Here is a 17525-nt window from a genome sequence, read left to right as displayed (position 1 = left end):
TTTTTCATTCAAAATTGAAAAAAGATTCTGGATTTCCAAAAGTTAGTCGGGTAATACCGTAATTAGGCGTGCTAGTCTTTGTGGTGGATCAGTTCACTGCATATGTTCATTGGTGGTTCCGCCTATATCCTAAGAAAGATTCTGAGAGACAGGTGTGGATGCAGAATATGAGAGCCACCAAATGATTACTCCAATTGATGGGTGACTACCCTTTCCCTTATTCAGGTTCTCTGTAACCCTCCCAGACCTGTCCGTCTGGGGGGATTTGCAGAGCTGACTCCTTCAGTGGTGATTGGCAGTCATGCCCTGTCCGTCTGGGGTGATTTGCAGAGCTAACTCCTTCAGTGGTGATTGGCAGTCATGCCCTGTCCGTCTGGGGGGATTTGCAGAGCTGACTCCTTCAGTGGTGATTGGCAGTCATGCCCTCTATGGAATGTAAATGTTGGGATTGCAATAACATCGAGATGTATCTCTACAGAGTGAGGCAGTTTCTGGAAAATATAATCCTGTAATGAAGTAAAGTGTGAGAAGTTAGAATATAGTTATGTGAGTGTTGCTGCACCGAGTGTAGAATAGTGTACTCTCCGGTTTCTTCACTGAGAGGGACAGAAGTTGTCTGGTACATGTAATCTAGCAGGGATTCTGTCCTGAGAGAAACAGTGTGCATTTTTGGATATGTGGTCCTCTTCTCTAGGGGGTTCTCTCTGTTAGTAAACACGTGCTTTCTGGGGCATGTCAACTAGTAGTGGTGTCTCCATGGTGCAGGCTGGTTGTCCTGTGTAGAACCTTTGTGCTCAGTGAGGTGGAGTGTGTTTTGGTTCATATGATCTTGTGGGGGGCTCATTTGTGCTGCGAAAGGGTGTATTTTGGCTTATGTAGCCCTGTGTGGGTATTTGTACTGAGTGAAGCAGCATGCACCCCAGGTCATATATATCTACAGAGCCATCTGTGCTGAGTGAGGCAATTACCTTTCAGCCTTTGAGGATGTGTTGTACTTTGGGGAAGGCACTGTGTTAGGCATAGTGTATTCTGAAACCTGTAGTCCTTTTTAAGGGTTTGTCAGTTCTGACTAAGGAAGAGAGACTCTCAGAACCTGTAAGGCTGTGGGGCTGGCAGAGATGCCCAGTCCTGGGGTAAGGTGCATTCTGTAGCATGTAGTCCTGCGGTGGCGTCTTCCCTGAAAGGCATTGAATATTCACTTGAGAATGACGTTTGAACTTGTTACTTTTGTTTCTGCACCAAAATGGCCATTTCACCATATTGCCACTGCCACCCCCCAGTGTATCAACAGGCGACTCTGGGCTTGAGAAATGTGATTCAAGCATATTTTTGGATGGTCTGTGTGAATAAGTGAATGGATTTCAAAGGAAACTAAAAAGTAGCAATTATAGTTTGCTACAGTACTAGTCTGTCAGTCTATCCTGCACGGATGAAAAAAAGTAACAAACAAGTAGATTGCACTGGCCATAGGGACCACCTGTTTGAGAAGTGTTAATGGTGGAAAACTGGCAACTTAGTGATTTTTCTCATCTCCCCTTCCCCCGAAAGCTATTCCTTGGTTCCTTAGTTAATGGAGGGTTCCCTGTAAATGCGGCCCACACTCTCTGGTTTAGATCTCTCCCTTTCCTTCTCCCAGTGCCCCTGTCTCAGTCAGGGTCCTTTTCTCTTAGGTCTCATGGACCTTTAGGCTTCTGGTGCAAATGCCTTATTTCCTAGGTTGCAGATGGGCTGGAGGAGCCTCCTGGGGACCTACTATTTTCCTTCCCTGGACCCTACATCGCGTGGTCAGAGGTGACATCCTGCCTCCATGCTCTGTACATGTACAACCCCATCTGTTAGCCCAACCCCTATGAACTGGTTACACCATACTTTTGGCACCAACATCTTTATTGAGTCTGCCCTATTGTTAAGCTGCTATGTGCCACTCAACAATGTCCCTTTTTTGCACACATACAGTGCATGCTCTGTCCAGAATGCCAGCTGGCACCTTGAGCTGAAAGTAGGTTAATATGCCCTTATTTTTTTTTTGATGTTTTAGTTTGTTATCAAACTTTTCCATCATTGTGATTCATGAAGAATATAGAAAAAGTGTGAAAGACAGTGAGAAGGGGGAAAAGAGGAAGCCGAGATCTGTGGTGCTTTAGGGTTTTCTTCCATTGAGATAAAGGATGCTGGAGAGAAAGAGAACAACTGTGTATATATATTTGTTATTCTTTCCACTGAGAATAGCAGCCCATCTTTCATCTGTATTCATCTGTTGTGAGGCCATGTCAAAGTGGGAGCCAAATTGCTTGCGTTGAGATGCAAGAGACGGACACTCCATAACCAGGTGGAATATGGTTTCTGGTATAGTTTCGATTTCACAGAAGCGGCAGTAGTTTTGTGCTTTTGAAATCTGTTTTGTTGTGGCCAAATAGGAGTTTGTTGGTAAGATATTCAAACGGATTCTTAAGAATATTGATCTGATGGTTGAGTCAGGAAATGATAGCAGATATGGCTGTGGTTCGTGTAATTTTCTGTTATCTTTGTTGCATTGCAGCGTCTGCTTGTAGGTGTTTTTCTGTTCGATGGTTTTGATCCAATCGTTCTGTAGTAATTTGGTTTTGGCGTATTGGGGACGCATGATTAAGAGTTCTTCAGATATCTCTTCCTGGTCCATTTTATTGGTGATTGATTTTTTCCATTTTTCTAGTACTGTGTTATCTAAGGTGTTTAGGTTGGTTTTCAAGATTTGGATTGCAGGGGTCTTGTCGTCCGACAGTAGTTTGTGATAGATATCTAGTTGTTTCCAGCGTACCATGGATCCGATGGATTGGGTTGCTAATTCGTATGGTATTCTCGCCATTGGATACGATTGAGAGAGAGTTAGAATCTTGCGCCAGAATGTTGACTCGAATTTCACCCAATTTACTTCTTCTGCATTCATCATTGTTTCACTTCCATATGTTATTATTGGAATGTATTTTTGCCTGTAGTACGCAATTATTGGTTTAAATGAAAATTTTCCAAATTTCCTATGGAGAATGCAACCCTGTCGTGCCAGTGCTTGAGCCTTCTGTTCCACTTTATCCAACCAATCTGCTTCTGTCTTTGATTGGTTGATAGTGATGCCGAGATATTTGAATGTTGTCACATTTTCCAGTCTTATTCCATTGATGTTAAAATATGGTTGTTGTTTTGATTTTGGTTGAGGTTTCGTCAAAAGCATAGTCTTTGTTTTTGAGATATTGATTATTAGATCATTTTGATTCATGTAGTTGCTTAGTGCTGTAAGGGAGAGTTGTAGGCCAGATGGAGTCCTGTCAAGTAAGACGATGTCGTCTGCATATGCCATGATAGGAACAGGAATTGAATTTTTTTTTGGAGGATTTGTTCGATTATTTACCAGATGTTGTTCAATGTCTGATGTAAAGAGATTATAGAGAGTCGCTGCCAAGGGGCATCCTTGCTTTAGGCCGTTGGATGTAGTTATTGAATCGGTGGCCAAGCCTTGTTTTGTGAGTCTGACTTTTATTGAAGTGTCGGAGTAGAGTAGTCTGATGGGTTCAAGAATGTTTGGAGGGCAGTTCCATGCTTTAAGTTTCGCCCATAGCTTTTGCCGGCGTATAGCGTCGAAGGCCATCTTCAAGTCGATAAACGCAGCGTAAATCATGGTTTTATTGTTGATCGCTTCGTATTTGATGAGGTGCAATAGTAGAAGATTGATATTAGTTCCAACGTTGGGAGTGAAACCTGTTTGTCGTGTTGAAAATCGTCCGTTGGCAGTGGCCCACGCAGTGAGTTGTCTCAAGTGGGCTGTTGCAAAGAGTTTCCCGAGTGGGTCCAGTAAGGCGATCGGGCGAAAATTCTGTGGCAGGTCACGCGGTCCTTGTTTGTGTATCGGAACTATTGTGGCCGCTCTCCAGGTAGTTGGAATTTGATTGTGTGCATTTATAATGTCAATTATCTGGGACATGAAGCTCGCCCATGCCGAGGGATCTTGTTTAAGCAGAGCATTCGAAAGTCTGTCGGGGCCTGGTGCTCTTGAGAAGTTGAGTCTTTTAATCATGTATAGTAAATTTTCGTAGGAGATGGATACTGACCATTTTGGTTTGTTTTTGATTGGTGTCATGATGCCCGCCCCCGGGGAGCCGGTTCAAGCCCTGCGTCCCCGAAAGCGGACATCCAGTCCCCAAGGAAGGACCCAGCAACCCCATATAGGGGCCCTTTGGACAGTGTCCTGGCGCCTATGGCGCCAGGCTCATAAAAGACATCAGTCCTGGCGCCATAGGCGCCAGGCTCATTATGGGATTGCTTGGGTGCACTTACCTGATGCAGACCATGCTGCAGGATCCCGGCCTCCTTGAGGCCTGAAAGGAACTACTTTACCTGTGGGACTAATTTACCATCCGGGCGTGGTCAGGGAAGGATACATACCTAATTGGAGGAAGGATACATACCTGGAACTTCTTCCAAGGCTATTTAAACCCCACTCGAACAGCCACACGTCTTCGCGTTGTTCTGCATCTAGCAGCTGGACGCTCACCGTGTCTGCTCCTGCATCCTGACTTCTGCCACGCCTACCAGCATCCTGGATCACCTGCAAAGGAAGAGAAGAAGAGAACAGAAGAAGGAAAAGTCCTTACCTGCTAAATCCGCATCCCGGAGACATCTCGCCGACAATTCTGAAAAGGAAAACTTTTATTTAAAAGCTCATCGCGTCGATCGCTGCAGCGCCGCATTCCACTCACCCTTACAGGGCGCCTCCATGTTCAGCAGCGATCATCCGGATTCGCAGTCACGCCTCAGCGCCTAGGGAGAAAAAGACCAGAACAAAAGGTGAGAGAGAGAAGGGAATAAGGAAAGCTAAATCTCCATGTTAAGACTTACCTGTTGATTCATTCCCTCTTCATTTCGGGTCCGCGCCGCATCCTGGCATTTCCGGACCCCGACCCCTAAGGGGAAAAAGAGACATCAGCGTTAATGAGCGAATGAAAAGACATTACCAAAAGACGCTCATTAAAGACTTACTTGATTTCTACAAGGATTTCACCTCTCATCTCGGGTCAGTGCCTTTTCCCCGGCATTCCGTACCCCGGCCCCTATGGGGAAAAAGACACTAGCATTAGTACATTAATGCATGGACACAAGGGGAAAGTGGGAGGCCGATTGCATTACCCCGCAGACAGTTAATCCCCTATTTTCACCTACAGAAGGATACTTCTGCGAGCCAGACAAGCCAGATTTGGGGGCCCGGTCCAGTCCGTCTTCCGAACCCAGCGCATCACCTTAGAAGAGGTCACAGCAGCGCTAACCAGGCCAGCACCTCCGTGGGAGTCAGGTGAGCGTAACAGAACGCGAAGCCTTCCTACAAATTCCCACCCAGGCGCTATGGAAAGTTCTGAGACTGATCAGTTGGCCCAATTACTGGGGGAATTACGGGCCGAAGTACATGCCGCTCGTCAAGAGACTAATGCCCTCAGGAGGGAATTAATAATATCAAAGGAAAGAACTGATGACCTGGCCAAACAGCTTTTGCAAGGTCAAGCTGGGCAAACTCCTCTACCCGGTTCCGGAGGGGAACCCCGCTCCTGTGGTTTCCAGTAACCCTGTGCAGATGAATCTACCTGGAAACATGCTGCTGGCCCCACCTAAACGCTTTGCTGGGGACCCCAAACGATTCGCCGTATTCATGAATCAGTGTCGTTTGCACTTCCTATGCAGACCTGGGGCCTTCCCTAATGATCAGACCAAGGTAGCCTTTGTATTGTCATATCTTAGCGGCTGCGCTGCCGATTGGTCAGTTCCACTGGTTACTCAAGATGACCCGATTCTCCGTGATTTTCAAAGGTTTCAAGCAAGCATGGAAAGGTTATTTGCTCGACACTCTCAGGGGCAGGCTCTGGATGACGAACTTCTATCCCTGCGACAGGGCAATCAGGACCTCCTATCCTATATTGCAAACTTTAATAGACTAATTGTGGAAACGGGATGGCCAGAGGATAAAAGAGTCATGTTGTTTTATCGAGGCCTACGCGGAGAATTTAAAGATGTATTGGCCCAAGTTGTAAATCCGCCCCAAGAATGCACAGAGTATATAGACTTAGTGGTCCAATTGGATCACAGACTTCAAAACAGAAAAGCAGATCGGTCCAGGTTTGAGACCCGGGTGTTGGTCAAGACCCATGCTAATCCCAACGGAGTTGATGACTCTGAGCCTATGCAAATTGGAGGGGTTAAAGGACCCTAAACTCAAAAGGAACGTGAAAAGAGGCGGCAGTTAAAATTATGTCTTTATTGTGGGAATTCTGGACACTTTCTATGAGATTGCCCGGCAAAACCGCCCCGAAAGGCGGTAGGAGCCGCTGATAAAAACCATGAAGACTCTGTTTTGGGAAACGACTCCGCCCGACAAGTGTAGGGGTCCGCTTGCCAAGCTTGAAAACTAACTCTCAGACCTCGCATTTCATTGTGCCAATGGTTCTCGTAGATCCAGAACAGCCTAAGCGGTTGCATGCAATAAAGGCATACATCGATAGTGGGGCTATTGGAAACTATGTGGATCGTGAATTGGTCTCTAGGATTAACCTCCCTCTCCGTCCTAAAACCAGCAAAGATGTCATCACCACAGTCGATGGGACTGAAATTGCCTCTGGACCGGTAACACATTCCACTACTGAGGTGACTCTTATTGGTCCCGATGGCCATCGGGAGGGTGTTGTGTTTGATGTAATCAAGGCTCCACACTTTCAGGTTATTCTTGGAATCCCTTGGTTAGAGACACATAATCCTCAAATTGATTGGTGAGCTAAGAGAATAACCTTCCCGGATTGTACACAAACCTGCTACCCAGAAAACCTGAAGATTAATCTAGCATCTGTAACCTCTGCCTCCATGCAACTACCTCCGGAATACCAAGACTTTCAGGACGTCTTCCAAAAGGAACAGGCCAACACGTTACCTCCTCACAGATCGTACGATTGCCAAATCGATCTGGCGCCCGGTGCACAACCCCCTTGTAGCAGGATTTATGCCCTTACCGAACCTGAGAATCTGCATTTGAGACAATATTTGGATCAATACCTAGCTAATGGTTTTATTCGCCCGTCAAAGTCCCCGGCATCCTTGGCTTTGTTCTTCGTGCCCAAAAAAGAAGGCGACCTTAGAACTTGTATCGATTACCGCGCATTGAACCAGATAACGGTTAAAAAACGTTATCCTCTGCCTCTGATGCCTGAACTCCTTGACCAAGTGAAGGACGCTTGCATATACACCAAGTTAGATCTCCGGGGGGCTTATCATCTGGTACGAGTTAAAGAAGGCGACGAATGGAAAACTGCCTTCCGTACTAAATACGGATTATTCGAGTACCAGGTGATGCCTTTCGGATTGTGTAACGCGCCGGCTGCCTTCCAATACTTCATGAATGATGTCCTTCGGGAACTCATCGATGTTTGTGTTGTCGTATATATCGATGACATTCTGGTGTACTCCTCTTCGGAATCTGATCACAGAAAACACGTCAGGGCAGTACTTGAAAAACTGCACCAACACAAACTATTTGCTAAATTGGAGAAATGTGTTTTCCATACCACAGAAGTCGAGTTTCTAGGTTTCATCCTGACACCCAAAGGAGTCCGAATGGACTCAATAAAAGTGGATGCCATCCTCAAATGGCCATCACCTAGCTCTGTAAAAGGGGTTCAAAACATGCTCGGCTTTGCCAATTTCTATCGCAGGTTTATCCCGGAATTTTCACGCGTGGTACAACCCATTACTGCACTCTTGAGGAAAAATAAACGTTTTGAATGGTTTGAAGAAGCCGAGCAGGCCTTTCAGGATTTAAAAGCTAAGTTTACCTCCGCACCTATATTGAAACACCCGCGTCCAGATCTCCCTTATGTCATCGAGACTGACGCATCCAGCCTAGCCATGGGAGCTGTCCTGTCCCAAAGAGATCCCGAAACCAACCAACTGCATCCCGTAGCATTTTGGTCCAGAAAATTCTCGGCACCCGAGGTTAATTATGCAATCACGGACAAATAACTGTTAGCCATTAAGTCCGCTTTTAAAGCCTGGCGGCATTATCTGCTTGGCGCTCGACATACCATCACAGTGATCACTGATCACCGGAATTTACAGTATTTGAAAACCGCCATGGCTCAGTCATCACGGCAGCTCCGATGTGCTTTGTTTTTCGCTGAATTTGATTTCGTGATTACCTATCGACCTGGCTGCAAGAATGGCAAAGCAGACACCTTATCCCGAATTGGAATGGGAGAATCTGATACAAACTCAGAACCAGTACCAATAATTCCCGAACAGAGGATTCTAGGCCTGACTTCGTTACAGACGCTTGAAGACATTCAAGCCAGAGTGAAACAACTCCTGGACCCTACAACCTTACAGGAATGGATACAAAAGGGATCAGACTTTACCATAGATAATGGTTTACCTTATTTCCAAGGATGCTTATTCCTGCCACATAAGGAATTACACGAACTAGTTATTTCTGGTTATCATGATACATTAATAGAGGGACACCCCGGTATTGCCAAGACAGAGGAAAAGGTGAAACGACAATTTTGGTGGCCCTCTTGGCGAAAAGATGTTAAATCTTTTGTGATGTCCTGTGGTGTTTGCGCCCAAAATAAAAGTCAAAAGAAAAGACCAGCCGGTCTCCTTCAAACTATAGACATACCGCCAGCACCCTGGCACACCCTATCAATGGATTTTATTACGGACCTGCCTCCTTGTTCGGGGTACAATACTATTCTGGTAATTGTGGATTTGTTTTCCAAAATGGCCCACTTTATTCCTTTGAAAGGTTTACCTTCAGCTTCTGTCCTAGCCAAAGAATTCCTCGAAAATATTGTTCGGTTACATGGATTCCCATCTATACTAATCTCTGACTGGGGAAGCCAATTCATTTCCCACTTCTGGCGCAAATGTTGTCAAATGGCGCAGATCGATGTAAGATTATCGACCAGTCACCACCCTCAGACCGATGGTCAGACCGAGAGGACAAATCAGACCCTTGAGCAGTACTTACGGTGTATGTTACAGCAATCTGAAAGCAACTGGAAAGACATTCTTTGGATAGCCGAATACGCATATAATAATTCGGTACACTCTGGAACTGGCCATAGTCCTTTTTATACTTTGTTTGGGCATCACCCTCGAACCTCAAACCTTGACTCACCTCAGAACCTTGGAATGCCTGCAGTAGAACATCTGCATTCTACAATTACCCAAGCCTTCAAAGAGGCAACTACGCATTTACAACAAGCCAAGAGAAAATACGAGAATGCTGATCTACATCGGAGTGAAGCACCTCCGTATCAGATTGGGGATCAAGTGTGGTTAGCTACCAGACATTTACCACTCAAAGGGCCTCGAACTTTTAACCCAAAATATCTGGGACCTTATTCTATTACGGCAATAATTAACCCAGTGGCTGTTAAACTTGATTTACCAGCTAGTATGCGAATTCACCCTGTTTTTCATGTGTCACTTCTGAAACCAGTGGTACCTGGAACCCGACTACTCAAACCTCCAGAACCTATTCTAATAGATGGGGAGCCCGAATTCGAAGTGAAGAACATTTTAGACTCAAAAATGTTTAGGTCAAAACTGTTCTACCTAATTGATTGGAAGGGGTACGGACCTCAGGAGAGGTCGTGGGAACCCAGCGACCATGTGCATGCACCTCGATTAGTCAGGAAATTCCACCGACTCTTCCCAGACAAACCAAAACCCCCGGAGGGAACAACCTTGGGAGGGGCCTTGGGGGGGGAGTGCTGTCATGATGCCTGCCCCCGGGGAGCCGGTTCAAGCCCTGCATCCCCGAAAGCAGACATCCAGTCCCCAAGGAAGGACCCAGCAACCCCATATAGGGGCCCTTTGGACAGTGTCCTGGCGCCTATGGCGCCAGGCTCATAAAAGACATCAGTCCTGGCGCCATAGGCGCCAGGCTCATTATGGGAGTGCTTGGGTGCACTTACCTGATGCAGACCATGCTGCAGGATCCCGGCCTCCTTGAGGCCTGAAAGGAACTACTTTACCTGTGGGACTAATTTACCATCCGGGCGTGGTCAGGGAAGGATACATACCTAATTGGAGGAAGGATACATACCTGGAACTTCTTCCAAGGCTATTTAAACCCCACCCCTACAGCCACACGTGCTTCGCATTGTTCTGCATCTAGCAGCTGGATGCTCACCGTGTCTGCTCCTGCATCCTGACTTCTGCCACGCCTGCCAGCATCCTGGATCACCTGCAAAGGAAGAGAAGAAGAGAACAGAAGAAGGAAAAGTCCTTACCTGCTAAATCCGCATCCCGGAGACATCTCGCCGACAATTCTGAAAAGGCAAACTTTTATTTAAAAGCTCATCGTGTCGATCGCTGCAGCGCCGCATTCCACTCACCTTTACAGGGTGCCTCCATGTTCAGCAGCGATCATCCGGATTCGCAGTCACGCCTCAGCGCCTAGGGAGAAAAAGACCGGAACAAAAGGTGAGAGAGAGAAGGGAATAAAGAAAGCTAAATCTCCATGTTAAGACTTACCTGTTGATTCATTCCCTCTTCATTTCGGGTCCGCGCCGCATCCTGGCATTTCCGGACCCCGGCCCCTAAGGGGAAAAAGAGACATCAGCATTAATGAGCGAATGAAAAGACATTACCAAAAGACGCTCATTAAAGACTTACCTGATTTCTACAAGGATTTCACCTCTCATCTCGCGTCGGTGCCTGTTCCCCGGCATTCCGTACCCCGGCCCCTATGGGGAAAAAGACACTAGCATTAGTACATTAATGCATGGACACAAGGGGAACCTCTTATCAAAAAACTTACCTGGAAGCCAAGCAAGTTTGGTTCTCACCAATCCGAAAATCCAGTGAAGTAACTGGATACCAACGCGCCCCTGCATCAGAAGCAGGATGGAGAGCTCGTCCTTCCAGACCCTAAGGTGAGACGCTACGAGGAATCACAGAAGGGTTTCGAGGAGGGTGAGAGGGGAAAGTGGGAGGCCGATTGCATTACCCCGCAGACAGTTAATCCCCTATTTTCACCTACAGAAGGATACTTCTGCGAGCCAGACAAGCCAGATTTGGGGGCCCGGTCCAGTCCGTCTTCCGAACCCAGCGCATCACCTTAGAAGAGGTCACAGCAGCGCGAACCAGGCCAGTGCCTCCGTGGGAGTCAGGTGAGCATAACAATTGGCTCTTCTTCAGATTGATGTGGATGAGCTGCATAGATGGTCGAGAAATGAGTAATCCATGCCTGTTGTGGTACGTTGGCTGTTAGCTTGTGTTGTTTTTGACGATTATCATTCAGTAGGTTGCAAAGTTCTCGTGTATTGTTTGAGTGGTAAGTCTTCATTATTGTTTCTGCATCTGTTTGCAGCAAGATGGATTGTTGTGATTTTTTCCAGTTGTTGTAGGATTGTTTCAATTTTGCAGTCTGGGTAGTGTTTTCTACTGTTTTGTTTTTCTTGAGATGTCTTAGCCGTTTGGCTAGCTCCTTTTTTTTCCTGCTATTTCCTCGTTATAAGTGTGTAAATGAGTTCTTTGTGGACGGTTTTTGACTGTTTGATGAAAGGGGAGCAAAATCCATCCATAGTTCAGTTTTTCAAGATCTGACTTAGTTGAGGCGAGTAGTTTCATCGGAAGAAGTGATAACGCTGTTTGTGGGATGCATAGCCTTGAGGATGTTCCATCAAGTTCGAGTGCAGCTACTTTCAAGAGTGTGTCTTGTTTGATGGTGGAATGCGAATGGACTGTTAGCTTATTATGGTCGCTGTTGTCACAGACTATCGTTTGAGCTGTGTCGACCGAGTCTTGCAGAGTTTGTGAGAGACATATGTAGTCAATGGGCCTCATTACACGTTGTGCGGTAAAAATCGGAATTTTACGGCATGGCACTATTAGCATGTCCGCCCTCGCTAAAGACCGCTAATAGCGGCCCATTACGAGTTCGCGGACACAAGCATAGCGCCATGCCGTAAATGTCATTACCGCCATGCCGCAAAAGGCCACAAAATGCCCATTACCGGCCTCGACCACAGTGCTGATAGCACCTCCTCCCTCACGCAACATGCTAATAGCGGTCACCGCTATTAGCGGACACCGTCAAAAAGCGGAACCGGAAATAGCGTCATCGCACAGGAACGGGAAAGAGAACGGCGGCCATCTTTAAAAACACAATCCAGTGCCATCCTCTGCATCCAGGACATCTTACCGGAGAACTCTGACCAAAAACCATCCAGGACTGCCTGAAGATGTCAAAGGCCCCGAAAAAATCCTCTGACCGACAGCGGAAAGAGAAATTCACACCAGAGGAGCTCATTATGCTGACTAGCACACTTGCAGCCAATGCGGAGGTGGTATTCGCCAATGATATGCGCCGGGCGGCTATCATCAAGAAAAAGGACATCTGGGATGAAGTAGCCCGCAAAGTAAGTGCAGTGGGCACTACCACCCGCAGCGTGAAGGACTGCCGCAAGAGGTGGGACGACCTCCGGCTACGTGTGCGGAATATCCTTTCAGTCAACCGCAACCTTGCAATGGCCACAGGAGGAGGCGCAGAATCACCTCTGAAGATGGAGTGGGAGGAGACATGTGCCTCCACCATCAGAGTGGAAGCCATAGAGGGGGTCGGAGACATGGAGCATGGTGTGGCCATCTCATCTGATGTAGGTGAGTGAATACGTCAAACAATGCACAGTGAAGGGTGAGGGGGTACCCCAAACACGTGTCGATGACCAGGCCATTGGTCCTGCCACACACATACATGCATGCATCACCATATACACGTGCAATACTGACCCATCTATGCATGACCAACCCGACATCCCCATGACAAGAATCACTGATGAATAGGCCCCAATGCATAGAGCAGCATGACGTGAACATTCTGCATGAGGCACCTAGACCCATTAACGATGATGTACCCTATTCATGTCCTCCACAGGATCACCGACGGACACTGGAGAGACAAGCACCGCAGCACGTACTCCCCCAGCAGCCAAAAAAGCCAGGATGCATGAGAGGGGTGACACTGCCACCACCTCCAGTGGAAGTGGGAGGACAGTCCATCTGCAGAGGGCCAAGGGCAGCAGGTGCACCATTGCATCACAGCCTGAGGGCACGACTCCTGTTGTAGCCGAACCCACGCAAGTGTGCCCCATCACTGCTGAGATGAGTATGGAGGGCACGCACTCCGCAGCCACCAGCTCCACTGGGGAGGCAGCAGCCACCGCACCGGCCAGTGACGAGGAGGACGCAATCGACGTCCTACAACTCATCCATGACCCCAGCCCAACATGGTCCATTGAGGGGACTCCGAGGGCAACGTCCGGATCTGCTACCCAGGGAGCACATGACACCCTCACTGTAGAAGGTGCATGGAGCCCTCAGCTGTCCTCACCGGATGCCGGGTGCATGGACCAGGGCGCGCCGTCCAGCCCAGCGGCATCTACCACCCTGGAAGACCTTGCAACCATCAGCCGGAGGCAGGAAGACATGGCTGCGCTGGTCGGCCAGCATGTGGCCGAGACAGTCAGTCTAAGGGAAGACCTCCAAAAATATGCTGGACAAACAAAGGAGGCCATGGAGGCCTGCACTGACAGGATATGCCAGGAGATGGGCCAACTCCGCCAGGCCATTCTACGTATTGGGGACATCATGGAGCAGCATCACCAACCCCCAACACAGGATCGACCGGGAACCTCCTCCTCAGCAAGTTCCCTGCAGCCCAGCCCCCTGCGCCGCTCACTGCGCAACCTGAGGCGCCCCGCATCACAGCAACCCGATGTCGGTGGGGGCCCTGATGCTTAGCTCCACCAAGGAACAGGTGGCACATGTGGTGCAGGAAACATTATAGACACCATGAGACTCACCTGGGTGTTTTGGGGGGAAAGGGGGTAAGGGTGCATTTGGGTGTTTGGGGGGGAGGGGGGTAAGGGTGCATTTGGGTGTTTGGGGGGGAGGGGGGTAAGGGTGCATTTGGGTGTTTGGGGGGGAGGGGGGTAAGGGTGCATTTGGGTGTTTGGGGGGGAGGGGGGTAAGGGTGTATTTGGGTGTTTGGGGGTGTTGCATTTATTATCACATTCTGTTCAATACACAGTTGTTCTGAAGTTGAAACCCAAGCGTGGTCTCCATCATTGCATATGTGTCATTTATCTCGGACAGGGTCCTTTATGGTACTCCAAACATGCACCAGGGCAACAATATCCATCTCCGTCCATGCTTTGTCACCGTTCTGTCTGATGGGATTTCAGAATCAGATGCTGACGCACATCGTTGTGCCCTCTTGGCATTGCCTCTTGCATGTCCTGGCGGGCATTCCACCCGTACTCATCCACATCCCCATCATGCTCTTCTGGTGGTTGCATGTCAATTTCAGGTGGCATTGGCACATTCCGTCATTTGCACATTTTTGGTCCTCTACACATGGCTTGGTTATCTTTGCCACTGTGACACGGCTGTACAGGAGTGCCTCACACAGGCTGCTTAGGCAGCGGAGCACTGTCATTGGAAGTCTGACTGCCAGCTCTATCACGACGCAGGTACGGGGATGTGCAATATTGTTGTCCTCTTCCTGCTGGTTCTGTGGGTTCCGTACAGGGGTTGGGAGCCACCTCCTCAGTGGATCGCTGGCATTGCCTGTATGGTGTGAGGAATGGGTACCTGTTACAGGTCACCTCTGGTGTGGCCTGTTGTTGTTGGTGCTGCACTGCTATCATGTAGTCATGGCTGTCATGTCATGCTGCTGCTATTGGGGCCATCTTGGTGTGGGAAGGGGTGTGGTGTGCTCTTTTGTGCTGCCTGTCTCCATTGCATGCACCTGTGCTGATTGTGTCCACCTGTAGTTGATGGGTACACTGCTCAGGTCTCTTAACGGGTGCTTTTCGATGCCGTTATTAGCGCCATGCCGGTAAGGGGTTTTTGGGTGTTTTACATGCCGCTAATACCATGTCCTCATGGCTTGTGATGGCCTGGTATTAGCGCCATGGCGCTAATTCCGGCCTGGGGGTCGCGCGCCCGCGCACTTGCCGCTATTAGTGGCACCGTAATTAACGGGTGCGCAGATAGCGGTGGGTCCGGGTCGTGATTGGCTTAGGGAATTAACGGTACCGGTAAAACTTTACCGGTACCGGTATTCCATTGCCGCACAACGTGTAATGAGGCCCAATGATTGCTACTGAAGAGCCTCTGCTCCATGTTGCCACAAAATGGGTGGAATTGTCCTTTGCATGATTTAGAAGGCTGAGATCTCGCGTGAGTATTTCTTTCATCCATCTTGATGCTTTAGGCGATAGCTGCTCAGGTGATCGCGGAGTACCATTTTGTGTAATTAAATTGATGTTAAGATCTCCACAAAGTATAAATTCCAGATGGTGATGGATGCCGACTAGGTTGACGATTGTAATAAATACGCCGTCAATAAATGCATCAGTTGTAATGCATCAGTTGTAATAGCTGCAGGGTTCCAGTAAAGATTCAGTATGGCGATTCTTGTTTCATCGTTTTCTTTTTGTTGTTGGTTCGTCTTCGCTGTTATTATGGTCAGTTGAGTCCAAGGGTTGATGTTTTCGGTGGTCAGTACCTTCCATTGGGGAGTTATGTCCTTATGCCCATGTCTGTTACAGTCATAGGTGGACCAGAGGTTAGAATACTCGCTTGGGAAGTGAGCAGCCACAGGAGCTGTGGGTTCAATCATCCCCACCAATGATAGGTTAGTTCAGTAGTATTCATGTATCCCCTGGCCATTATTTATCATTCTTTATTCAATATTATGTGAGATCTAAGTAAAGTGCTTAATGTACAGAAGTCGTTGACTACCGTAGTCACTGAAGTCATCAGGGCGGTATCTTTGAACAATCACAGCCACCTTGTGACTGCTCTCTGTTTTTCAGCTAGCCACCATCACCCATACTGAATTCTATGAATAATAGTAATAACATATTTGATTAGGTCTCCTGTTTGATGTTACGGACTGGCAGTTTGTTTGTTTTATTCATTTATAAAGCGCATCACACCCTAGGGTATCTGGGCGCATTACAAGACATCTTAGTTGCAAAATTGATACATACAAAATAGTCATAAGAAAGCAGGAATGAGTACATACAATATATACATAAAAAGCAATGAGGGCTATAAACAAAGGCAGGTCAGGCGAAGTAGCAATAGGGCAAATACAGCAAAGAATTTGCGGAGGTAGAAGGTAAAGTGCATTATCAAGAGAAAGAGATGTGGATAACTCCGGGTGTTCGAAATATTCAGGTGAGGGGTGTCGTTCATAGCCACTTTTTGGTGTTAGACGAACGCTTTGGAAGGTCTGATCGGTGTGCAAGTGAAGGGGGAGGGCATTCCAGGCTTGTGCTGCTTGAACTGGGAAGCTGTTGCCGCCAGCTCTTTTCAAGGTGAACCGTTTAACTGAGATGCAAAAGGAGTTGATGGACCTGGTCGGTCGAGATGACTTTTTCTGGTGATTTTCTGTCTTAAGTACTGTGGAGCAGCATTATTGAGGCATTTATGCGTAATGGAGACTAATTTGAAGTAAATCCTATCCTTGATGGAGAGCCATTTGTGATTCCTTCTAGTTTCAGAGCTATGATCTCTCCTTGGGATGCTCAAGGCTCTTCTTAGAGCATTATTTTGTAGTATTTGGAGTTTAAGATTTGTTTGTTTGCTCCTGCATAGAGTGCAGTGGGTAAGTGGTTTGGGGGCTCACTTGCGCATCAGGATGATGGTACCAAAGTTAGTATACAGGTAATCCCCTTGTGCACCACAATGCAGCCCTGGGACTTAACAGGAGCCTGTCCCATTACACGAGCTTCAGCTCCTGGAATTCCCCTGTTGGGCAAACAGGGCAAGCATTTAAAACAGACGCAAAATGTGACTGCAGGCTACCATGTTAGATTCAGCCCCAGATGCGGGAAACCAAGCAGCAGCCAAACCCAGCCCTTGATAAAAGGGGATGTGGCCCCTTTTATGAAAAGTGATCATTGCCAAAATAAACATACAGGGGATGGGGAAACAAGAAAACATTTCACATTCTGCAACTAAGTGCATACCGCTTAGCTCAGGCCCTCAGGTGAGGTTTAAGGTTGTGGCAATAACAGGACAGGCAGTTGGAGTCCGAAATCTCCACAACATCAGAGAAGGATTCACTGGCTAGAAATAGGACAAGATAAGGCAGGGAATGGACAAAGATTCAAGATGGCTGCCTCAACTGATATAGCCTCAGTTTCAGTAAACCCCACCCCTTGCCAGAACCGGTAGGAATGAGATATCAGTTAATTGCAACACAGCACACCCCATAGACCCTATCTGCAAAGTAATTGCAAAGTAATAGCTTGATAACCAACACGCTGGAGAGGGGGCAGGACATTATATGAGCCCCGGCTCCCAGTCAGTCAGTGTAGGAGCTTGGAGGAGACAGGATGGTGATTGAAGCAGGAGCTTGAAGGAGACAGTTTGAAGAATGAGTACAGACGGCGTTGGAGAGTCTGGAAAGGGAGACCGGACAGAAGGAGAAGGAA

Source organism: Ambystoma mexicanum, chromosome 6p (genome assembly GCF_040938575.1).
Source record: "Ambystoma mexicanum isolate Mex_15411 chromosome 6p, UKY_AmexF1_1, whole genome shotgun sequence".
In the NCBI taxonomy this organism is placed as follows: domain Eukaryota; kingdom Metazoa; phylum Chordata; class Amphibia; order Caudata; family Ambystomatidae; genus Ambystoma; species Ambystoma mexicanum.
The sequence above is the reverse complement of the archived record's forward strand: the minus strand, read 5'-3'. Positions refer to the sequence as shown.